Source organism: Eumetopias jubatus, unplaced genomic scaffold (assembly GCF_037043125.1).
Source record: "Eumetopias jubatus isolate StellerSeaLion01/CBP00866 unplaced genomic scaffold, mEumJub1_p1.0 scaffold_14, whole genome shotgun sequence".
In the NCBI taxonomy this organism is placed as follows: domain Eukaryota; kingdom Metazoa; phylum Chordata; class Mammalia; order Carnivora; family Otariidae; genus Eumetopias; species Eumetopias jubatus.
The window spans coordinates 108,737,309-108,762,033 of record NW_028274820.1 but is presented as its reverse complement, the minus strand read 5'-3'; the positions used below and the strand labels follow the sequence as shown (position 1 = coordinate 108,762,033).

The window sequence follows — 24,725 nt, the reverse complement described above, 5'->3', positions numbered from 1 at the left end:
GAGGTGACATCGGGATCACAGAGGCGTCCCCGGACGCGCATATGGCAGTGATGCACACTGTGGGCCAGAGGCCGCCACGTTCACGCCGTTGACTCTGACACTTTCAGAATAAAATGAATACATTGCTTTTTTTCTTTCTTTAAATTTTTTATTGTTATGTTAATTGCCATACATCACATCATTAGTTCTTGATGTAGTGTTCCATGATTCATTGTTTGTGCATAACACCCAGTGCTCCACGCAGAACGTGCCCTCCTTAATACCCATCACCAGGCTAACCCATGCCCCCACCCCCCTCCCCTCTAGAGCCCTCAGTTTGTTTCTCAGAGTCCATCATCTCTCATGGTTCGTCTCCCCCTCCGACTTACTCCCCTTCATTCTTCTCCTCCTGCTATCTTCTTCTTCTTTTTTTTTTTAACATATAATGTATGATTTGTTTCAGAAGTACAGATCTGTGATTCAACAGTCTTGCACAATTCACAGCGCTCACCATAGCACATACGCTCCCCAATGTCTATCACCCAGCCACCCCATCCCTCCCACCCCCCACCACTCCAGTAACACTCAGTTTCTTTCCTGAGAGTAAGAATTCTTCATATCCATGAGGTCATATGATACATGTCTTTCTCTGATTGACTTATTTCACTCAGCATAACACCCTCCAGTTCCATCCACGTCGTTGCAAATGGCAAGATCTCATTCCTTTTGATGGTTGCATAATATTCCATTTGAATACATTGCTTTTTAAAATATTAGTCTGGCTTACAGAACTAACAGCCTTCAGTTTTCCTGTCCTGTGGAAGTTTTTCTGAGAAAGAAAGGTGCCCAAGGGCCTCGGAGGGGGGTACCTCTCCCTCTGCTCTGCTATGTTGGCTCAACTGCATCTCAAACCCACTTACAACATAAGAGACATGGAGAGACACTGGAGATCACATGAGTTTCTACAACCCCAAACCAAACTGATGCTTTTCACCGATCTATGGAACCAAGAAGAAAGAAATCTATGCGTAAAAATCTACTCGACTAGATCCAGGCCAGAACAGAAAGACCATCCAGAATGAATCTGAGTCAAACCCAGCAAGCAGTTCTGGGCTCCACGTGCTCTCCAGGTCAACAGACCATAGCTCGAACCTGGGACCCTGATGTGCCCACCCTCCCTGACCCACACTCTGTTGTCAAGCTAGATACACAATAGGCTTCCATAAGCAATGTCAAAATGTGTTTTTATGGAAGTCAAACCCCAGAATCCTGTTTGGGGCATTAGGGGTATGCGGGGCTGTGAGGGGAGGGGGTCTGTCGGTGAGACTCACCCTCCAGGTTTAGTAAATAAGGTTAAGGTCAGATTGCCAGGCCCATGTCAGGAACAGCAAAGTCGAGACAGAGGCAGCAACAGGGGGGTCAAGGCCCACAGGAAGGAGGAGCATTTGAGCAGGACAGTTATGCCCCAAACACAAGGGAGGTTGGGCCCAAACTGTCTAAGAGCAACACCGTGAGGATGGGGTGCAGCACTGCGCCCCCCTGGGCTGAGCTGGGTGCTGTTGAGGAAAAGCATGAGGTTGGGTCCAGGGGTGCCTCGAGGGCACTGTGATCGGGAATTCCCAGTTGATTCCACAAGAAGGGAACACATGTCCCACATCCACGTCGCAGCACATTTACCCAGCTGGGCCAAAGCAGATTATTGGGGATGGCACGGAAAGCCACGCCACATCTTCGTGGTACCCCCTGCACCTTGGCTCCCTGGCCTCCCTGGTCGGCATCTCACCCAGATGACGTCCCTGCAGCAGAGGGACAGGTTCCACCCTGGGTCAGCACAGCCCACAGACGCCCTTTGCTCGGGCCTCAAGGCAAATGTGCCCCCAGAGCCGGCATCACAGTGGCCCTGCTCGCGGTCACCCACTGTGGGCTTGCTATTGCAAGCTGCCTTGAATTTGTTTTGGGATGGATGCCAGTAAAGCAGTAAATAAAAACACTGTCCTCCCGCGGCCACCCAGCCAGCCTCGCAGTGGCCAGTCACACTAAGGTCTTCCTGGGGTCCCCATGGAGTCCTCTCCTGTTTCTGGGCCCGGGCCAGGATGAATTCCCTCCCTACAAGACAGTTCTCTAGACGTGAACACCCAGCAGAGGAAATTAGGAAGGGGGATAGGCTTCAGCTTCTTCACAGTCTCTGCTGGAGACCTTTGAGCAGAGTGAGATCCAAATGATATTCCTGCTCCCAAAATGTCAGGGCTGCTCTGGAGAAACACCAGCATTTGTGGTGGTTTGGGGTAAACTTCTTGAATAATCTGGGCCTCAGCCATCTTCCCTGCAAGACTGTGGCCTCCTCACCGCCCTCCTTCTTATTTCAAGGGCCTTCACACACCCATTACTGGGGCCCACAGCCCCTCCACCACCCCCTTTTCCCACATGGACAAAACTCCCTGTGAAGACATGTGAGTGGACTGGTCTGCCAGAGGTAGCTGAGGACACATCATTGCACATCATTTCTGAGCTCCCGCCCGCATGAGGGTGATCTAGGTCTGGGTCAGCAGGGATGACAGGAGCCCTCTGTGAGCAGTGGGGCAGGCTCCTGCTCCTGTCTGGGAAGGGTGGCTGGCAGACCCGAGGGAGCGCTCCCTGGGGGCGGCTGCAGAAGGGACCCCCTCACTCCAGGAAGCTGCTGAGCCCTGGGGAAAGCTCAGAAGGAAGCCCCGCATGCTTTCCTGGCACAGAGGTGACCTGCATCAGACAGCTCATGGGGAGGGCTATGGGCCAAGCAAGAGGAACTGAGAGAGAAAATAATGCCCTTAGGCTCTGGAGCACACAGGGAAGCATCTCTTAAGAAACTTTTTTAAAATATATATATAAGAGGGGTACCTGGGTGGCTCAGTCAGTTAAGCGTCTGCCTTCGGCTCAGATCATGATCCCAGGGTCCTGGATCAAGCCCCACATTGGGCTCCTTGCCCTGCAGGAAGCCTGCTTCTCCCTCTCCCACTCCCCCTGCTTTTGTTCCCTCTCTCACTCTCTCTCTCTCTTTCAAATAAATAAAATAAAATCTTTTAAAATATATATATATATATAAGAGGGAGCAGAGGCTGCTGGGAAGATGGCGGAGTAGGAGGACCCTGGGTTTACCTCGTGCTGCACCTAGAGAACACCCACATCAGCATAAATAACCCAGAAAGTCACCCGAAGACTGGCAGAACAGACTCTCCACAGCCGAATGTAGACAAGAGGCCACAATGAAGCGGGTCCCCCCCTCCGATATGCTCTTGGCAAGATCTCATCAAAGCAATGCCACAAGCCTGGCAGTGTGTGTGTGGCCCAGACAAGGGTCAGCACCACTCCAAAGTGAGTCCTGCTCCAGGGAGAGGCAAAGATAACCACACACCAGTCTGACTGTGACTCTAGCAGTGGGCTGGGGGCAGGTAGCTGGTCTGACTGCAGGCCCCACCCACCAACAAAAGCTTCTCAAGAGACAACACAGGGAAAGTGCCTGCAGTCTGGTGCTACTTCATCTCTGGCAAACACCTGGTCTTACTCAACTTAAGCCCAAGGCAGCCCCAGACTGGCCCACTAAAACCACGGGCACCAGACTCTGCCCACAAAAGGCAGAGAGCCATCACAGGCTGGACTGAAGGCAAACACAGCTCCACCACAACAGTAGGGCACCCCTGGAGCAACACACATAGGAGACACTCCCTGAGGCAACATTTTCTGGTGAAAAGGAAACATTGCACTATGGGGCACTACAGGACCTCTTCTTCATAAAGCCACTACTTTCAAGTGCAGGAGACATAGCTGACTTTCCTAACAGAGAGAAACAGACACAGCAAGAGATAGAATGAGGAGACAGAGGAATATGTCCCAAATGAAAGAACCAGAATAAAATCAGAGCAGGAGACCTAAGCAAAACAGAGATAAGTAATATGTCTAATAGAGAATTTAAAGTAATGCTCAGGGTGCCTGGGTGGCTCAGTTGGTTAAGCGACTGCTTTCAGCTCAGGTCATGATCCTGGAGTGCCGGGATCGAGTCCTGCATTGGGCTCCCTGCTCAGCAGGGAGTCTGCCTCTCCCTCTGACCTTCTTCCCTCTCATGCTCTCTCTCTACCATTCTCTCTCTCTCTCAATAAATAAATAAAATCTTTATAATAAATAAATAAATAAATAAATAAATAAATAAATAAATAAAGTAATGCTCATAAAGACACTCACTAGAATTGAGAAAGGAGTGCAGGACCTCCACAAGACCCTCCACCAAGAGATAGGAGACCTAAAAAAGAACCAATTAGAGATAATGAACTCACTAAATGAAAATAAAAATAGACCACCTGGAATAAATAGCAAGCATGAGGAAGTAGAAGAATGGATCAGCCGCCTGGAGGAGAGTCATGGAAAGTAATCAAGCTGAGCAGATGAGAGGGAAAAAAAATACGCAAAATGAGAATTGACTCAGGGAACTCAGTGATACTGTCAAGCATAACAGTCACATGTTAGGGTCCCAGAAGAAGGGTGAGAAAAGGGGGCAGAAGATTTATTTGAAAAAATAATAGCTGAAAACTTCCTGAATCTGGGGAAGGAAAGAAATCCAGATCCAGGATGCACAGAGAGCCCCCAACAAAACCAACCCAAAGACATCTGCACCAAGACACAAAGTAAATAAGATGGCCAAAAGTAATGATAAAAAGAGAATTTTAAAAGCAGCAAAAGAAAGGAAAGCAGTTACATACAAGGGAAACCCCACAAGGTTATCAGTGGATTTTTCAGCAGAAACTCTACAGGCCAGAAGGGAGCGGCATGATAAATTCAAAGTGCTAAAAGGAAAAAATCTACAGCCAAGAATACTCTATCCAGCAAGGCTTTCATTCAGAATAGAAGGAGAGATAGAATTTCCCAGAAAAACAAAAGTTAAAGAAATTCATGACCAGGAACAAAACCAGCCACGTCCCCATCACACATGATGCCATCAGCCTGTGAGTTAGAAATCCACAGTCCAGTCTCCCTCCTGCCTGAGTCAGCATGCACTGCCTGCCACCTGCTCAATGCCAAGTCAAAATGCCTTCACCACAGATCGGCAAAGACACAAACTGACACTCTTCCCCTGTGCTCAAGTTTGTGCATAAAAGTGGGCATAATTATAACAGCAGAATGAAGCAACCCAAATAATGACACTAATTCTGTGGAATATATAAAGGATAAAAGGAGTGTGCTAGGCTGAGAACATCTCCAACAAGCACATCAAAGAACAATACATACAGCATGATTCTGGTGACTAAAAGAAACAAACCTGGGAAAAATAAAACAAGACAAAATCAGAGAGGGAGACAAACCATAAGAGACTCTTAATCACAAGAAACAAACTGAGGGTGCTGGAGGGGAGGGGGGTAGGGGCATGGGGTAACTCGGTGGTGGACATTAAGGTGGGCACATGATGTAATGAGCCCTGGGTGTTATATGCAACTGATGAATCACTGAATTCTACCTCTGAAACTAATAATACACTAAATGTTAATTAATTGAATTTAAATTAAAAAAAGAAAGAAAGAAAGAAACCCAGGTGGCTCAGTCGGTTAAGCGTCTGCCTTTGGCTCAGGTCATGATCTCAGGGTCCTGGGATCGAGCCCCGCATCAGGCTCCCTGCTCTGTGGGGAGCCTGCTTCTCCCTCTCCCTCTGCCTGCTGCTCCCCCCACTTGTGTTCTCTCTGTCAAATAAATAAATATGATCTTTTAAAAAATATAAATAAATAAATAAATAATAAAAAAGAAACCCAAAAATATATGTAAGAGCAAATTGAAAGAATGTTTGATTTATAAAATGAACCAGAGAAATGAAGCTTTTGACTCTTTGTTCACCTGAATAAAGTTCCTGAGAGTTCATCCAAGCCCCAGTCCCCTCTGCTTCCACTTTGGACGGGGCGAGGTTCTGGGTCCTGGCAGGGTCCAGTTGGTGCTTGCCACCCCAGCCCCTATTCTGATTCATGGCCTCAGCATCAGGAGCTGTTGGTGCTCCACCCAAAGACAAAGCGGAGGGGCATCCTCTTGTGGGGTTGGCCAAACCTATCCTGCAGCACCCTCCGTCTTTCCATACCCTTCCAGAAAGGCCCTCAGGCAGAGTCTGTTTCAGCTAAATGAACCCTGCAGGATGCGCCCTCCAGAGAACAGCAGTCACCCAGAGGCAGAAAGGAAACAGTTCTGGGGTTTTCTCAGGTGGGCTCCAAGCACAGCTTGTCCTTCAAATGAATGGGAATCTAACAGGTTCCCAGAGCCTATTCACTCCCCCTGCTGTCAGAGGAGTTCCTAGAGCCTCCCTGACTCTCGGCCCTCCCCAACACCCAGCCCCCTCCAGGGGCAGCTGATCAGAGAGGGGTTTAGTGAGCACTTTCCAGCAGACACGATTGCCAGATGTTCCAGCAGTTCCCACAAGGGACGACGAGACCCTACACGTGTGCCCTATGAGTGGCACAGCCTGGGTCCAGAGTGCCCAGGTGTGAGCCCCAAACCCCTTCCCAAATGCTGGATCTGTGACCAGCTCAAGACTTCTGAGAAGATGGGCTTGTTAACTGTGGAAAGCCCTAGAATCAAGCCTGATACTTAGTAAAAGCTAACTGAGGGTTAACAGTTCCTCATTTCTTAATTGAAGGAAGGTCAATCTCCCCATGAGGAGCTTATACACAAAAGAAAAATACCAACACTGAGAAATTGACTAACAGAAAAAACAAAGATAATCAAAGAACAAAAATTTGTAAAAACAAAAAGAATAAGGAAAATGTTATACATCCCCATAAGTAAAATAAAAAACTGGATACCTTAATTGCCTATAAGAATGGCATTATTCAGTGATGATGTGAGGTTAGAGTTATACTATGTAGTACGATATTATAAACTTTATATTTGGTGGTTTTATTATATATCATAGTATTACCATAAGGCAATATAACTATTATACCATACAGCATATTATTATCCTGTATTTATTTCCTTTATAAACATTAAACCTGATATGACTTTAAAATGTTCATTCCAGTTAGTAAGTTTATCTATAGGGGTTTTCCCTAATTAAATATACAGAGTTGTGCACAATAATTCATGTGCAAAAATGGTCATTACAATGTTATTTATAATATCAATGTCAGAGAATTGAAAATAAAATATTAGATCATTTAAGGATGGTTAAGTAAGTTGTGATTTAGACTACTGAATGAAGGTTCTGACATGGGAGGCCCATGCTGGGCAAGGGTACCTCGAGGAACATGGGTGCCACGTGCCAATCCATCTTTCGAAAAGTACACTGAGTCAGCCACATACAGGCTGAGGGATCTTGAACAAGATCAGAATTATGGGAAAGAGTCACCTGTAAGTAAGAAGCAGGAACAAGTAACCACCCTGTGTAATCTGAGAGGCATTTACTGCCCAGACAGCTCTTTATTCCCAAAGAAGTGCAATGTGCATGGACACTTTCCTCTGCTCAGAGGTAGAAAACCTTTACTTAGTGATAGGCTTCCTAAACACTATCCCCATTAGATCTTTCCAGGGAATATAGATCTCAGTAAATTTTGAACCAGTTCTTCACAAATGTTTCAAGTCATGGTACACATAGATCCTGCTTGTTCTGCACATGGTGGTGAACGGAGAAGGCACCTGTGCAGGAAGGCAAGTCGCCCAGGTGCCCCCGGGGCTGTGGGACGTGCCCTCAGCACCTGTAACCTTACGGGCTGGGCAGCTTTGCCTGATGAAAGGACAGACGTCCTCTTAGGGAGATCAGACTGCAGGAGAGGCCATCAGGGCCCCTGCACAAAGCACCAGGGGGATCTTTGCAATTACCCATCCTTCCTCAAGGCAACCAAGCAAACAAGCTGCAGAGAAAGGTCATGGTGACCTCTGGCATGCGTTGCTCAGGAATGGTGACCGCAGATTTATTAATGTTCACATATGCCCATAAAGAGGAATAATGGGGCTCTGAGGGATTCAAGATTTTCATTAAAATGTCCCATAAGGATGGTTACATCAGGGAAAGGCACCAGAGGTCTTTAACCAGTCTGGCTATTGGTGGGCAGCTCACGCTTGATTAGGCCAAGACTACATAAGCCTTGGGCTTATTTTCTTGGAAACACATTTGAAAATATTTAATTCTATGAAGGAAGAAAACATAATCTAAAAGTAACTCATTTTTTCAAACAGGTCTCTTTGGCTCCTTCTATCTGCCTTAACACAAGATACTTGTTGGTATAGCAACCAGTATGGAATGAAAAATAATCCAGAAATTTCAGAGTTTGTCCTCAGAGAAAAAGTTTCTAGGTTTGTTTTGATGGGATCTTTCCGTTAAGATCATTCTGTTCTCAAATGGCAGACGGATCTGGGTCGGCGCCAATGTCAAATAAAGCACATATTTCCCAGCCACGCTGTCTGACCATAAGGTTTCCCTCCAGCAATCCAGCTACCCCATTGCTGAGAACGGTGCTTGCTGTTCTGGAGTCAGAAACGCCTCCTGGACCACAGAGCCTCAGGTGCCCTTGTGCTGGGCGGCATATGCTTCCGGGTCCCTGCACATGTCCTCCTCACCTGGGCACTCAGCTCTGCTCCTGCATGTTACCATAAATTGCAACTCCAGGCCCCACCAGCCCCCCAGGGAGTGCAAGTCAGAGCCACACATGTGTGAAGGGAAAGGGTGCTGTGGAGGCCATGGGCCTTCACGTGGCTCCTCACCGGCCAGGTGCTGACGATGCTTTGCATCACCAGGGTCTTCTTGAGGTTCCTTTTCAGGAAAACAAAATCAAAGTTCACTTTTAAAACCAAAAAAGAAAAAATAAACATGTGCTAGTGTTTCACATTGTAGATAAATATGAATCCCAGATGGATGAAGGAGTTAATATGCTAAAAATCAAAACCAAAAAATACTAAAAGAATATGTAGGTGAATTTCTCTATCATTGGTTGAGAAAGTTCTTCCTAATCTCAAAGAAAATTGCTGCACTTTACCACACAAAAGTTCTTACTTACACCACATTTTAAAGTTGTGCATATCAAAAAAACCAATACACTAAATTAAAAGACAAATAATAATATAGAAAAATATTTGCAAGAACTATGAAAAGGAGTAAATATTCCTAAGGTTCAGTCAATAAGCAAGCTGCCAATACTCCATGAATAAGTGGGCAGATTACTTAAAAAGCCAAGCCACAAAGTATAAATGAAAATACCTAATAAATATGTGAAAATTGTTCAATGTCACAAGAAAATAAAGTGATGCATTTTTATTTCCCAATACAAAAATTTGTAAAGACAAATAAATAATATCCCACCTAGAATGTTACTGATAGGACCAAACTGGTCCAAAATTTCAAGAAAGCATTTCAGTAAATACAGCAATAACTTCAAAAATGTTTGTGAACTTCAACCAAATAGTTTCACTTCTTATCCTAAGCAAATAAACCTGGTTTTAAACAAATATTTATGTACAAAGATGCACACATGGCAAGAACTGGGAGAACAGGCTGGAACTGGGAGGAATGGCTAGATCCCAGGGTGCCCATTTCCTGGGGTATCATGTGACCAAGGATGTTTGCAAACTTTTAATGATAAAAAATAACGCTTAGGAAGTTAAGTGGAGAAAAAAAAAAGCACTTAAATTGTATATAGAATCCTTCATTCATATAAAAACACATTAAAAATACTAAAAAGAAATACACAAGATATTAAGGTGGCTACTCTTGGAGGCAATCATGTTCAGAAATTCATACTTCTTTGCTTTCAGCCAACATGTGTAAAGTGCCTTCTACTTACCAGGCAGGTTCCTAGGGCACTGGGAGCTCAGACGTGGACAGAATAAAGCACCTGCATTCCAGTCAGGGGAGATGGCTGGTAAGAGGCAAATCAGAGCAGACTGTAGCAGGTGCAGTCCACACTCGCTCTACAAATCAGGGGCATGAGAATGTGTCCAGCAGGCAGATGGAGGTCCCCCAGCAGCGATACTGTGATGACAAGGAAAAAATACAATGAACACAATGGAAATAAAACTTCTAAAAGTCTGGCTTACAGGCAATTCCTTATCATGTACACACTGCCCAGAAGTGATGTTCTTGCCATTTGCAATGGAGTAATGTTGCTACAAATCTTAGCTCCTCTAGAAGACAGCACCACCTACCCGGCCTGAGGTATTTCTTTCTTTCTTTCTTTTTTTTTTTTGGAACCTGAAGTATTTCTTTGCAAAACTATATGTCAGATTTATACCTAGCCAAAGACTTTTCATATGTGAAATGGACAAGATGAATATTCAGAAAATATAAACTCAGATGTCACCCAGGAACTCTTTTTTTCTTTTTTTTTTATTATTTTCAATTAGCCAACATATAGTACATCATTAGTTTGTGATATAGTGTTCACTGATTCATCAGTTGTATATATGAAGACGTATACCAACTGTTGGACAAAGGAAGAAAACGGAAAATTTCAAGAATGAGAAAGTGACGGTGTTAAAAAAAACTGTCAGTGATAAATAAGGTGAAATAGAGATGATCTAAATAACCACACTGTGCTTTTAAAGTTAAATGCAAATGTAAGAAAATCCTCAATATTGAATTGTATCACATAAAATTCTATAAAATAGCAATAATAATTTAAAGAGTAGATATTACTATAAATGCTGAGCAGTAGGTATAAAGATGGAGAACACATGCATGAAGATGAGAAAGAACATTCTAAAATCACATATTCAACGGAGATGCATTTCACTATCGACTACTATTTAGGGAAATATAGGCTAAATCATGCCTTTAAAAACTAAAAGTATTCACTAGTTAACACTGAATATAGTAAATATTGTTTCTAAGACAGAAATTAAAGAAAGAAAATACAACTCATACACCAAAAGAAGAAAGCAGTGTGCAAGCCTTGATTAAAATGATGGAACAATGTTTAAGTCGGATATAATTCAGGGTGATTTCACTGTTGGAAGATAAATCTCAGATTGTACCTACCACCAAACTCCAACCATGTCCTACTTTTAAAAGTTACACCTAAAATAAATGACACTAAAACGTCTCCATATTTATATATTGGCAAAGTACACAGGCAAATACAATGAGAAGTAATACAGGGAGGATGACCAGGGGGATGGTGAGTGGAGCAGGGGGGATGGTGGGTGGAGCAGGGAGGATGGTGGGTGGAGCAGGGGGGATGGTGGGTGGAGCAGGGGGATGGTGGGTGGAGCAGGGGGGATGGTGGGTGGAGCAGGGGGATGGTGGGTGGAGCAGGGGGATGGTGGGTGGAGCAGGGGGATGCTGGGTGGAGCAGGGGGATGGTGGGTGGAGCAGGGGCGTATCTAAAGTGATGGATCAGCTCACCTGCTCATTCCTCGCTTAGAAGCAACTTTCTAATGGCCCAGCCGCTTGACTGCAGAGAACCCATTGGTGAGCAGGTAAAGGTCGCTGTGTGGGCCGCTGCGGCCCCTCCCACCCTCCCCACAAGCCCAGCCCAGAGGGAACCCAGGCCAATCCAACGCTTCAGTGGGCAGTAGAGGAAGACAATGTCCGGCAGAGGAGAAATGAAGCAAATCCCGAGTAGGGGTCCTACGGGGAGAACGGGGAGCACAAACAGCAGGGTCAGGGTTACGAGCAGCAGGCAGGGTGCAGAGGCTCTGGGAATTCGGGATGTGAGAGACAGGGGTGCACAGAAAGCACAAGGGTATTTGCTAGGGCCTTATGACTTGGAAGGGGTTGGTCCTTTGAGGAAAGAGACATTTGTCACTGTTTTTGCGCGCCTGACTGGATGACACCTCTCAGTCACGGGCCCACCCAGCTCCTGGATGTGAAGGGGCCCCTGGAGTTGGGCCGTCCTGAGCACCAGGGAGCATGGACACCGCTGGCTGAAGCAGGGCTGGCCCCTGAGCCTCTGAGGAAGTTTCCCACTGGGGGTGCCTGAGGGCCTTTTTCCTGGGGGCACAGACTGGGGGGTTTCAGTGAGCTCGACTCCCCGGTCCTCCCCAGCTCCGGCACGCAAAAGGCTTCACAGAGGGGACGTCTGAGCACAGTCCCCTTCTGTCCATCGGGCCTATGGGCCTCTCCATTTTTCCCTGGGGCTCCCTCGCATTCCTTGTAGAGCTAATCTGAGCCTGGTGGTTAGGAGGGCTGAGGACAGCAGCTCGGGGAGCGACAGCAGCAGTACCAAGCTTGGGTTGGTTTTATGCAGGCCTGACCTACTTGACTGACACTATGGGAGTGTGGCCAGTTTCTCATTGTTGGGAAAGGCTGGGAAAACAGTTTTGAGCAGAGACTTAATTAATTGGTGCTTTATTTCTCTATTTAAGCATCTAACGATTTTTTTTTTTTTAAGAGAGGGAGGCAGGGAGGGGCAGAGGGAGAGGGAGAGAGAATCCCAAGCCAACTCCACTCTGAGCACAGAGCCTGACGCAGGGCTCAATCCCAGCGCCCCAAGATCATGACCTGAGCCGAAATCAGCAGCTGGAGGCTTAACCGACTGAGCCACCCAGCACCCCAAGCATCTAATGATTATTAATCTTGGTTGAAAAAAATTTAAATTCTAGCTTCTCCGACATGCCTTTGGAGCATGAGAGAGGATGGTTTGGGCTTGTGTGCCTCTTCCCAGAAAGCGGAGAACAGCACGGGAGAAGAGCGAGAACGTGCTGGAGGCTGGCGGCTCTGCTGTGAGCAGCTGTGTACAAGAGCGGCTCTGCTTCGCGACAGGTCACCGCTTACCACCCCACCCCCCCACCCCCGGCGCGTGAAGACGGTGAGAGCGGACGGACGGACGTGTTCGGTCCCCACGCAGGCCCGGGGCGCCACCGCTCTGAACCCCTCCAGACTCCACAGTGGTACCATGAGCCGAGACCTGACCTTGAGGGCACCGTCAGTGCTGGGGACAGGGCGCCCATTCTGGCCTCCCGGGGAAAGGTGGCGGTCTCCACCGGTCTGTAAATCAAGACTTAAGCTGTTCTCAGGGAAACGTAGCCCTGCTGGGGCCTCTCTACCGCCGGGTTTGTCTGCTTTGGTTTGTGTTCTCCTCAAAGACCCCTCACAACCAAATGAGGAGCAGATCTTGAGGATGCGGTTCCCTCCAGATCATTCCAGAAGGAAATGTGGCTCCTGAGTGGCTGGGGCACCACCAACACCGCCCAGTCCCCAGGGCCTTCTCCCCTGCCTGTTCCTTTCCCAGGACAGCGTGATCCCCTCCCAGGACTGGAGCCCAGCCACTAAAGTCATGAAACTTCAAGAAGACTCAAAAACGCCTCAGCTTTGATGAAGAAATAGAGCTAAACAATGCTTTTTCAAGCTTTCTTCATAGATTTAAAGGAGGGTTCTCTCCCAGAGTTCAGTTCAGTTTATAGGTTTAAAACCAATTTCTAAAAGGAGGAAAAAGGGAATGAAAAAAGAAAGCAAACAAAGAAAGAAGACAGAGGGAGAAAGTCTGTCATCTTCATTTAAAAAAAAAATGACTCTTATTCATTACTTGGTTTACTCATAAAATAATTGTGTTTTGTTGGTAAACCCACCCAAACAGGAGTTCCATGAAAGCAGGGACTTTGTTCTTTACTCTGGCATTTATAAGAGTTCCTGACACACAGTAGACACTCCATTAATATTTGTTGAACTAGTTACACATTTAAATATTTGAAGCAAAAGAAACATTTGAAGATTTGGGTGGAAAAGATTTTTCCCTAAGTTTGGAGAAAAAAGAAAATGTGTAAGTCCTGAGGAAGAAGAGAGATGATTCTTCTGAAGTTTCCTTGTGTTTTCCTTACGCATTTGTACCTCCCTTTGCCCCATGTTCCCACTCACCCTTGCCCCAACTCAGAAAGGGTCAGCATTCTTCTGATCCAGGTCCCCTTTCTGAGGTCATGGGCAAGGACATTTCCAGCAGTACCTGCCATTGTAAGAAACAGAAATCCCTGATGAAGACAAGGAAGGCATAACTTATACATGGCATATCCCCAGAAAAATGGACACGTAGGTGGGGGCCTGAGGGCACAGCTTAAGAGACCATGGAGCCTCTAAAGCCCATTCGTGGAAACAAGGGTAAGAATCCATGCTCCAGTGGAGTCTGTGAATAAATGGTAACTTCCGGCCCCTTCAAACATTGAGCCCCAGCAATGCCTGACAGGCTCTGCCCTGGCTCATTTTACTGAGCCTTCAAAATTTGACAGGCTGGCAGACACTGTATTTGGCAGGAGAGTTAGGAAGATTTCTGTGGCAAATAAAACCCAAGACAGTTTCCAGAACAAGAGAGCCATATGATCCTACACAAGGACGAAATGGCATGACGGCCAAGACTCCAGACTGGTTAGCCCAATCAGGGTTAAACTCCACCTACTGATAGAGACATGACTTTCTAAGCAGAATTTTAATGAAAATTTCAGAGGACAGGTTGAGAAACACTGCTCAGATTCTATTATCTAAAAGTAAATCTTTCCCTAATTTACTTTTCATTTTTAATTATTATGTTCTCAGGCCAAAAACCATTTATCAACTTATCACTATAAATTTTGATACATCCACAACAACATCATCAGGGATGTAATAGCAAGAAAACCAACTTCCAGGAGTAGAAAGGAATTTACATTGATTCTACCACGGAGGGTCCTAAGGGACCACTGAGTTAACCCCTTACTCCCCACGGAGATCGAGACACAGAGAGGCTTGTCCGCCAGCCTGAGGACTCACAGCAGAGCACAGTTCCCCTCCCACCTACTGAGTAGGGCCAACAGAGAGACAAGAGGCAGTGGCCTGTGGCAGTTAGCATGCTCCACTGGTCCGGACGGTTGGGCTGAGGTTCAGAATTCGTAGAAGTTCCCCAGGGATTTCAGTGTGCATCCAGGGTTGGGCACCTCAGTTGGAAGGGTGCCTTGCACACTGGTCCATTAGAATCACCTGCGAGCTTCTCCCTCCCTGTTCACCTCTCCCCTGGGAGACGCAGACTTTCCCCAAGAGGACGTCTCAATGCCGATGTGAGCGGACCTTCTGGGAACCATACAAAGTCCAAAGGAAAGGGGTTAAGTTACTCTGTTGCTCCCGAGCTGGGGGACGGGGTCTGCCCAACCCACCCCAATCTATCGCCTCTCCATTCAAAACCATCTGCTTCTTATCTCAGGAAAGCTCGGCCCTAGAAGTAGATGATTTCTATTCTGTTCAAGTATTATTTGAGTACTTTTCCTAGGATTTTGTGGTGTTGGTTTTGGGATTAGTGTGCCCTCTTCTAAGGATTATAAATCATTTTTTGATCACACAGAATTAAGTAATTATAAGATAATTTGCTAAAGTGGGTTTTGGCCTGCGTCGATTGTTATGAGATCACTCAACACAGGCATTACAGAACACTTTCTGGAACAGCTCATTTCATAACATTGACGTCAAAAGCTCAGCTCTTTCTCCCACAGATCTGACTTCTCTGGGTTCAAAGAGGGCACTTTATCAGAAAGGGGGGCCTGTCTTGCTTCCGAGGAACAGTAGCTGTTTCTACAGCACTTGGTGTGTGTCATTTTGCTTGACCCATGGCCACTTGAGCAAATGAGGGTGGGGCTGGAGGCTTGGAGGCGGCTTAGCCTGAAGCTGAGTCTTGGGATTTCCAGAAGGATCACCATGGGAGGTCTGGCTTTGGGCCATTTAAATCCTGGCAAAACAGTCAGAAATGTGTGAATCCTCTGATCATAGCTGCAGAACACAAATCAACCAGTAGATAGAACCCTATCCGTTTACTTACCTGCTGTGTTTACCATCTATGTTGGCAGAGGGAGTCTTTCAAGGAATCAGCTTATGCAATTATGGGGACCAACAAGTCCAAAATCCACAGGCTGGGCCAGCAGACCGGATACTAAAGCAAGATATCCGTGCTATCGTCCTGAGGAAGATCCTTAAGGAAGCCTCAGTGTTTGCTTTAAGGTCTTTCTACTGATTAGAGGGGGCCCACCCACACCACTGAGAATAACTTCCTTGACTTCACATCTGCTAATGGGAGATGCTGAACCAGGCTCACCCCCTCTTCCTGCCAAAGACGTGGGCACTGGGGCAGTCACTTGTGATCCTATGGGGGAAGTCATGAAAACCTTAAGGGGATTCGGCCCCTGTATCATCGAATCACAGAGCCAGGGCCTGCAGTCACCTTCCCCTGGACATCTTTCCATGTGAATAAATACACCTCCCTGGGTGAGTAAACTGGAAGGGTTCTAGTTGTTATATTCTGTTACTTGGAGCCAAAGCATTCATAACCGATACACTGGATCTGATGGAGAAGATTCAGTCCACTTCTGAGTTAGGAGCTCCCTTAGTGGCAAGGAATAAACAACTGCTCAGGGTCTAATTAAGAGGTTTATTGAAAGGACAAGGAGATTAAGGGCAGAAGCAACCTCGACAGCCACCGGCCGGGTGTGACAGCTCAAACATGGCTCATGGGCCATCCGCCATTGAGGAGGTCTCAGGAGCCCCACAGAAGCTGCGGCGACCAACAGGTAGCTCTAGAACTCCCACACTGTGACCTCATCAGCTCTGCTTCCCTTCCTGCTCTTCATGCGTCCGCTCTGCAGCCTGACAGGCTGTCCCACCTCATCCCCACTGTTGGCTTCATCTGTATCTAGCTCTATGTCTCAGCTTCTGGGACCCTGCTGTCTGCAAACTCCATAAGAGACGAGCTCTGTTGGGGTTGGCCAGTCACCCCCAGATACGTTAGTGTCTATCAAAGATAAGACTCACCTGCAGGATCTGAGAACACTGTGGGTTCCTGCGACCTAGCCTAGACTGACTATATCACAATGGAGGGACACAGATGGGAGTCTGCATCGTTAGGAATCTACCCAAGTGTTTCTCATGCACTCAGTATGAGAACACTGCCTTCTAAAATGCTCCTGCCTTCTGCAGGCTAGGCCATAGGCCGCTGACCACTGGAGGAGAGCTTGAACTTCACCCAGAAACAAGGCTTACCTCCAAGAGCCATAACCTGGGTGTCTGGTGGAATATTCCAGGACTGGGGAGATTCAGAACAGAGACATGTTCTCATATTCTTGGATGAGGACGTACCTAGGAGAAAGCAAACGTTCTTTACCAAAGTGCAAAGGTGCACTATGGGGGGGATGACAAAATGACCAAGAGAACTTATTTTTCCTTGAAAATTTCTTGTTTTCCCACAGCAACCAAATGAGTCATGGGATTTGCTAGCCAAGGGTTGGAGGGTGGGGAGCTCGCATAAAGCTGAGAACCAAAGCCAACTAGGTTTCTCAATCAGTTTTTCAAATCTTCTCTCGACTTTTGGTCTTGAAACCCAAGACTTCTATTACAAGAGCTTCCTAAGAAACAACAGCTTTCTTGAGCTGCACAAAGTGAAGAGCGTAGATGATCCAAAGCTTTGAGCTTGTGCCATGAATCAGAGTGTGAAGAAAAATATAGAATGGCATGAAACAATTTTCCACCCCAAAACAAGATGAAAGTTTGTTGTGGGAAGAAGAGGGTAAGCTGCTGCTAGGATCTCAAAACGGCCCCTAGAAGACCTTAGAGTGGAAGCAGAGACCCAGAGCACAAGCAAGGCCGGGGAAGCAGCAAGCTCTGTTTGTAAATAGAACCAGGGGCACGCCCTCGCTGCCCTCCTCCCGGTGGACACAGGGCTTCCACAGACAAAGCCTGTGCATCCACAGCTCCCCCGCCCACGGCCCTCTCTGTCACTCAGTACTCCAACAGAGCCTTGCGCACAAACGGCCTCTATCTGGATTGTTCCCTCCCTGCTCCTGTACAGTGTGAGACCCCAGGGCCTGCAGGCTCCTCGGGGATGGGAGCCCCGTGCACACCGTCTACCATTCACAGGGTCCCACAAAAACCACAACATCAACAATAACACTCACTGAGGGCATCTATGCACCAGGAAAGACACTCACCATCCCGTGGCCTGTGCTGTAGGTGCTGTTATTACCCCATTTTACAGCAAAGAAACCAAAGCTCAGAGAGGGCAGGCAACTCGCCCAAGAGTGTCCAGTCAGCAAGTGACACAGCTGGGAGCTGAACGAGGCGGCGTGCTTGGCCATCTCCCTGTGAGCAAGACAATGGATGTAGCAGACAGCAAGAGTGCTGCGGCCTGAGTCGGTGTGGGGTTCAAGTGCAGCTTCACAGGAAAAGCAGGTGCTGGGGTCGAAGGGCTCTGCTTTGCGGTGGGAGCCCTATGACAGTCCTCCCGGGACACGCAGGGGCTCAGGGGTGCCTGTTCACGGCACTCAGGCCACAGGCTCACAGAGCCAGCTGAGATTTCCCCTCTGTGGGGCCACAAGTTTGGGAAAAGGCCAGCCACAGAGCCTGGGAACCGCGGGCTTCAGTTAGGTGCCAAGGACTGTGAGCGGACACTGCTGCCAGGCTTGCCGAACCGAAGACAAAGTAACAACGGATCATAACATCCAAGTTATGGCGACCAATACGAAACACACATGATCAAAAATATCAAATAGTGCTGTGAACCACGCACAACGAAAGACCCTTCTCTTCTGGTCCCTGGAGCGGACACTGGCAAGCCTCACCCGGGATCCTAGGAGCTACCATGTTTCTGGATGATGGTCTTCGAATGGGACTTCTTGATTGACCAATAGTGGATACTGGCTTTCTGTTTGGGTGAGAAGATTGGGCTTTGGTACACCTCCTACTGACGTTAAATCGTGACTTTAATGAACATGATCAGAGTTGTCACAGAGCTGAGTAGCATCAGGGTTAGTGTCCGCGGCTGGGGGCTTCGACATTGCCTTTCTTTCTCTCACTCTGTCCACGCTTCTGTATTCATAGTTCTCTCTGCAAGCTCCACTATGTCGAGCAGTCCGATAAATCCGGGGAGCTTTTTCTCCTCCCCCGATCTCCTCCCCAGGGCGCCCCTGCCTGCCCCTCGGACCCAGGTGTGCCATCAGGCCTGTCTCCAGGCCGGATATTTCATGTCTTCTTTCCCCTGGATTTTCTACCTTGTTTTCTTTGCTTATATCCTCAAGTGGCTTTCTGAAAAAGAGTACATCAGAAAAAAACATTACCTGAGGTTATGAATATGTAAACTACTACTATTTTATCTCATCAGTGATTTACCTTTGTTCCAGGGTGAAACCATTCCTTCTAGAACCTGCAAAGCCTGGTCCCCGCGACTTCTGTGCTGCTAAGAGGCTGAGAAGTCGGCTACCAGCCCAGTTCTCGCCTCCTTGGATACTTTCGTCCGCCTTCCACTTCCTGGGACTTGTTAGGGTCTTCTCTTGACTCTTGGAGCTCGGAAACTTAATGATGTTAAATCTCTGCGTAGGTTTGAGGTTTTGTTTGGTTTTGTTTTGTTTTTGCTTTGGTTTTTGGTCTTGGAGCTTTTTTCATTCACACAGAGAGCCCAGTTAATCTGGAGACTTGTGTCCTTTAACTCTGGGACATTTTTCTTACATTTCTTTGATATTTTTCTCCTTCATTTTCTCCATTATTTTTCCATAATCCCTACTAATTAGATATTGTTCTTTTAAGTGTCTTGTCATTTTGTTGTACTTTCTGGGCTGTTTCCTTACTTTATCTCCCGACACTTCTACTGAATTTTTTCATTTTGTAAGTCATGTTTCTGATTTCCAGGAGCCTTTCTTAATTCCCTGATTATTTTCTGTCTGTGGCATGGTGTTCTTATTTATCAGTATACTCTCAAAACCTTTGAGGAATATATCGATTCTGAGGTTTATCTTTGCTTTCCATAGGATCGTTTTTAGTTGGTTTATTTCAGTCTATTTTATATCAAAGACTTCAATGTGTGCCTTCCTATTTCCAGCATATAGATACCTCCTTCTGTGGTTTTATTTTCTCCAGGGAAGTAACCCCAGCTCTCCTGATGGAGGGCAGATGCCTGACAGTGAGCATTCTCAGGCCAGAGTCTGACAGATTTCACACAGTAAATATGATGAACTCCTGGGACTGGAGCTCCGAGAAGCCTAGCTCCTGAGACGAGAAAAGTAAAAAGGAAGATTTGGGAGGAAGACAGCTTCTCACCTTTTGCAGTGGTAGACTTACTGTCAGCCCTTCAAGGTCAGCACTTCGGATCTGGAGGGAAGCTTGGATCCTAACCAGCCTGTTTGTTTGCACTTGGGGAGACAAGCCCAGGGAGGGGGGCTCCCCTCTCCATGGCCACGTAGCAGGCCAGCTACCAGGCCTGGCCTGGCCTGGGTAGGACACTTAAGGCATCCTGCTTTTATAGGCTTTATCGAGATGCCCCCCCTAACTTTGAAGGGTCCACTCTATCTAGTCCACAGTAACCCTCTTCTTACTAGAGCTGCCAGGTTGGCCTTTCCGCCCGTCCCACCCTGTCCACCCCCATCCTGATCCTACACCTTTAGACACCTAGACATGTGGCTTGTCCTCCTGAAACCCCTCCTTCCCTTTTACCCAAACCTGGATGCCCAAGGGTAGAATGGGGTCAGCCTGGTGCTGCCTTCAGGGGACGCTTGTCAACAGGTCGCTTCTGCACGTGACAAATCATGTTGCCTTAATCATTTCCGGGGCTTGGGGAAGTATGAAGAATCGGGGAAGAACTGGTAAGTAAGCACCTACCTCAACTCCAAAAAAACATTAAGTAAATACATAATAAAATTCAACTTCATGTGTCCATAAGAAACTCAAATGTACTACCTTCACTATTGAAACAAGGCTACACCTTCTTGAAGAACACACATCCCTAGCCCAAGAGGGTTCAATGTTTGCTTCAGATCTCAGAACAGGTGAGGCTGGGCAAGTGTACTGAACAATGTGGCATCTCGTCCCTCATCCACCTCCGAGCAGCAGTGATAGTCCACCCTCTATGTGTGACAGGCATGTGTCCAACAGCCTGTTCCTGATGCTTTCACTGTTTAGATGCCTCATTTTTCAGTATCCAGCCCAGAAGGGCACAGTACCTGTCACATGCCACCTTCCCCACCCTACGGCCCTTCTGAGCCTGGTGCCTGTGTCGTCCTAAAGCGCTCTCCGGGGACCCAGCCCTGCCAGCTGGAAATGTCCTCAGTGCTTCCGCTGGGGGCAGAAGTCACCGAGCGGCTCCCTTACAGAGCATTCCCATCCCCTTAACCTGGCCCAAGAACACTGAGAGGCCACAGACTTGAGGCCACAACCGGGCAACACAGCCGCACACACTGGAGTCCCAGGCCCCGGCCGGCTGGGCCCCTGGGCCCTTGGAGGGACACCCCTGCTGTTGCTCCCGCCCCGTCTACTCCCCACCCCACCCCCGGCCCCAGGAAGACCTGGCCTCACATGCAGATAATCATCTGAGCGTCACCACCACTCTTCTCAGTTCCTGACGCATCAGTGTCTTCCTGAGTCCTCCTGCTGCCAAACCGTGATGCACTCTCTTCCACCTCCCTCAGGGGCTCTCCGCTGCGGGGCTGGGTGCCGGCAGGTGCAGAGGATGTCCACCTGGAAGTCCACCTCCTTCTGAGGCTCAGATACAGAGGAAGAAAGTCCTCCCACAGGAAGGTCTGTCAGTGATTTCAAGTGCCAGGCTAACCAGAGATCAAAGGACTTTGGGGAACACTTTCAATCCACAACAACAGTAACTAGCAAACTCAAGACTCTCTCCCTATTAAAAAACCCCTCCTCAGAGTCACAAGACAACACTCACATCTAGTCCTCGTAAATAACTGGATCCAAATTGTGTGTCTGACCACATACCAACAAATACCTCCTGATGAGTGTCTGAGTGTGGACGCCTGTCTTCCTCACCCTCCACCCACCTGTCAGGGGCCTCCCGGGGCTGTGGCTTCTGAGGCACAGCCAGCTGCCCTTCAGGCATCAGGGGAGTGGTGGAAACCCTGTTGCGAGTCTTCTCTTCAAGAGAGAGAAATGCAGGAGGGAAATGTTAACAGGATTTGTGGTTTGGGCAGAGCCCTATCACGCCTGAGGCCATGGTGAGGCTTTGACCAGAGCCCGTCGGTTGTCTGTCCACAGCCCCTGGCCCTGGAGAGCTGGAGTCCGATCCTCTGCGTGCCTAGCTGGCCCTCTTGCCAGTTCCTGCACGGCAGGAATTTGGGGTGAAGGTTCTCCTTAACTTTCTAAAATGGAAGCCATCTATAATTAAATCAAAAAGGCAGTTCTTCACTCAGCAGAAGTGAATACTGGAAATTCTGGACCAGCAATTTACAACTATAAAATCACTCCAAATAAAACCAAAAAAACTATCCCCAGGATATTTCAGGCACAAGGCAGGGGGAGAAAAGAGGAAGACTTTAGAATGAGTATTGGTTTTATGCAGACGGCTTTGCAAATTTGCTGCCGTGGTGAAATGTTTCTGTTAGTCTTACAAAATGTTGTGGCATTTTTCCATGTGAAAAGTAGCCTCTCTGGGACAGAAGGGCAGGAAGGACTTAGCTAAACGGAAGGACCCCATCCCGGCAGCTCACAAGCAGGAGGGAGCGCGGGGTCTCAGCGGGAGGAGTCATGGGGCTCTCACCTGTCACAAAGGCCCAGAAGAGAGTGCAAGTGAGTGTCACCTTCCTTGTCGGGTAGAGGGTGAAATAATGTCACATTTGTGTGGCAGGAAGAGAGGTGGCCAGGAGGTCACAGGAGAAACTGCCACCGTGATCCCCCCCCCCACCCCGGGGAAGGGAAGGGTTGGTACAAACAAAACTAAAAGAGTGTCCACGTTCGATACCCATCTTCTCAGACAGCTTCACCACCCATGCCTGGTCACCCTGACACGCCCTGTCCCTCTCCCGGGAAGCTGAGGACTCCCCGGTAGAGGCTCATGCCTCGCACAATCCCGAGTGGGGCAGGGAAGGGGCTTGGCTGAACACAGAAGCCTGCAGGCTGTTTTCACTAAGGTGAGTCAGGAAACGCATAACCAAATGAGGCTTTGTTCGTAAACACAATGAACTTTTTCAGTAAGTAAAGAACAGGAACATATGTTTCCTTCAGACCAAGTGTTCCCTCCTTTGGGTGGGAAACTTGGTCAGTACAGCTAAACCTCTGGCCTTGCCCATGACCTCACATGTGACCCCAGCAAATCATCAAAACCTGGCATGATTTACCGACCCACTAAACAGGAACATTATCAACTTCGCTACCCACCGAGTCAAACTGGACCATATAGGAGCATACTCTGAAACACAGAAGTCATTCTTTAAATTCAACTTTTTGTCTGCACTGTTCCAGATAGGGTAGCAAGGCACCAAAGAAAGGGAATTACATCATTTTAATGGATGGCCACTTCTTGAGAGCCTCAGAGTGGTCTCCCAGTAAAGGGATCCCTGGTCTGCAGAGGGACTGGCTAAGGGCTTCTGAGCCCCAGGGGGACTATGGACCATCACCTGTTCTCAGCCCCGGAAGCTCCAGGTAGGGTCAGCGTGCTTGTGGGGCACGCCTCCTGTCTCTGCCCATCACCCTGGTCTTCTCAACGGCCACAGTCCCTGGGCAGAGGGAGGGCATGATGTCACCACCCTTTAACATATTCTTTGGGTGAAGAAATTTGAAATGGAGCATTGTCAAGAGATATTCTTTATAAAATAAACCTTAAGGTCTTGAACGAGCTCAGCCTCTCAGACACATTCTGACAGAGCACGTGGCCTTAGTGCCTAAAGGGTCCACAAAACTTCAGAAGGCTCCCATGGCCACCGAGACCCTTCTGAGGCCTGTAGACTCTCCACAGGGTGCTGTGGCTTTGCCTCCTTATGGCACAGACTGGTCTGCTCTCCTTCCACTAGCTACCACTGCAAGACACCATAGGGCGGGTGCCGTCAGGCTGCCCCACGAAGTTTTTAGTCAGAAAGTTGGTGGGCAAAGGCTCAGTCAGCCCTGTTGGCAGCTCCTAACACTCATGCTGCCTTTCAAGCAGGTGAAGTGACACCCGAGACCCTGCGTATTGCATATTCTGTATGCGAAGGCACAAAGCGTGTACCCACGGAAACACACCGTGCTTGGCACAGATATCACCAGCTGCGTCTCACTCCAAGGGACCAAGCTCAGGGACCGGTTCGTGGAGGTCCACCCTGGGCCTGGGTCCAGCCCGCTAGTTCCAGACCTGGGGACATCCAAGTCTTACCCATTTTAAATATTGGCCAAGTAAGGACTCAATACAGAAATGACCATCTTTTATCATTAATATTTCAAAGGATTTAAAATTTAAAAAGTGAAGGACACTCTGTTAAAGACGTTTCTGCTCATCAGTCAGAGTATGTCCCCCGAGAGAAGCAGCAGCTCCCGGCAGAAACACAGACAAACAGTCATGTCAGAGGGTCTGCTCTGCCCAGCCCAGATGCAACACGGACAAGTCAGCCCCTGTCGGGGCCACAGGAGCAGACAAGACTACAGTGAGCCTGACGCCAGCTCCCATTTTCTCAGGTGCTCGAAACCCTCTGGGCACAGGGGAGTGAAAATGCCCCTCACAGCTGGACCAAACTAACCAGCACACACCTCCCAGGGTCCGTGCACGGGCTCACAGCCCCAGGTCAAGAGTCCAGAAATCAAAGACAAATGTAGAAAGTGGCAGCTCTGACCCAAAGCTGGTAGGCCTCTAAGCTTAATCAGAAGTTGAGCGTGGCCAGTGTGGTCCTACGTCCTACGGACAGGTGCAGATAGGGCAGAATGTTCTCGAATGGCACAGCCTCCATCATTGAGGATTTGGAAGTCCTCACCCTTGTATAGAAGACATCTCGGTATGGGACTCTGACCACCGGATACTCAGCCGGGCGTCCTCTTTCTGCTCTCTAGCCACATTAGTCCCAGTGACTCCTCTTCTTCCAGAACACGGAGGCTTCCAGTAGATTTAGGTAGAGGCAGGAATGACTAATTC

The 24,725-nt window shown here is 47.9% G+C and overlaps 1 long non-coding RNA gene across 5 annotated transcripts; it reads right to left on the bottom strand.

The window, feature by feature from the left end:
- Window positions 1–6,845: 6,845 nt before the first annotated feature.
- LOC114200342 (uncharacterized) lies at window positions 6,846–22,362 on the bottom strand. Of its 5 annotated transcripts, none has more exons than XR_003607445.2 (7): window positions 21,194–22,361; window positions 19,019–19,891; window positions 17,842–18,934; window positions 15,684–16,993; window positions 13,766–15,593; window positions 9,756–9,943; window positions 6,846–8,728 (listed from the first exon to the last, which is right to left on the bottom strand). It is a non-coding gene; the product is annotated as an uncharacterized LOC114200342 (long non-coding RNA). The 5 variants fall into 5 exon arrangements; XR_003607446.2 differs by having other exon boundaries at window positions 6,846–9,943; window positions 15,684–15,794; window positions 16,898–16,993; window positions 21,194–22,358; XR_003607444.2 differs by having other exon boundaries at window positions 6,846–9,943; window positions 21,194–22,362.
- Between the last annotated feature and the right edge of the window lie 2,363 nt (window positions 22,363–24,725).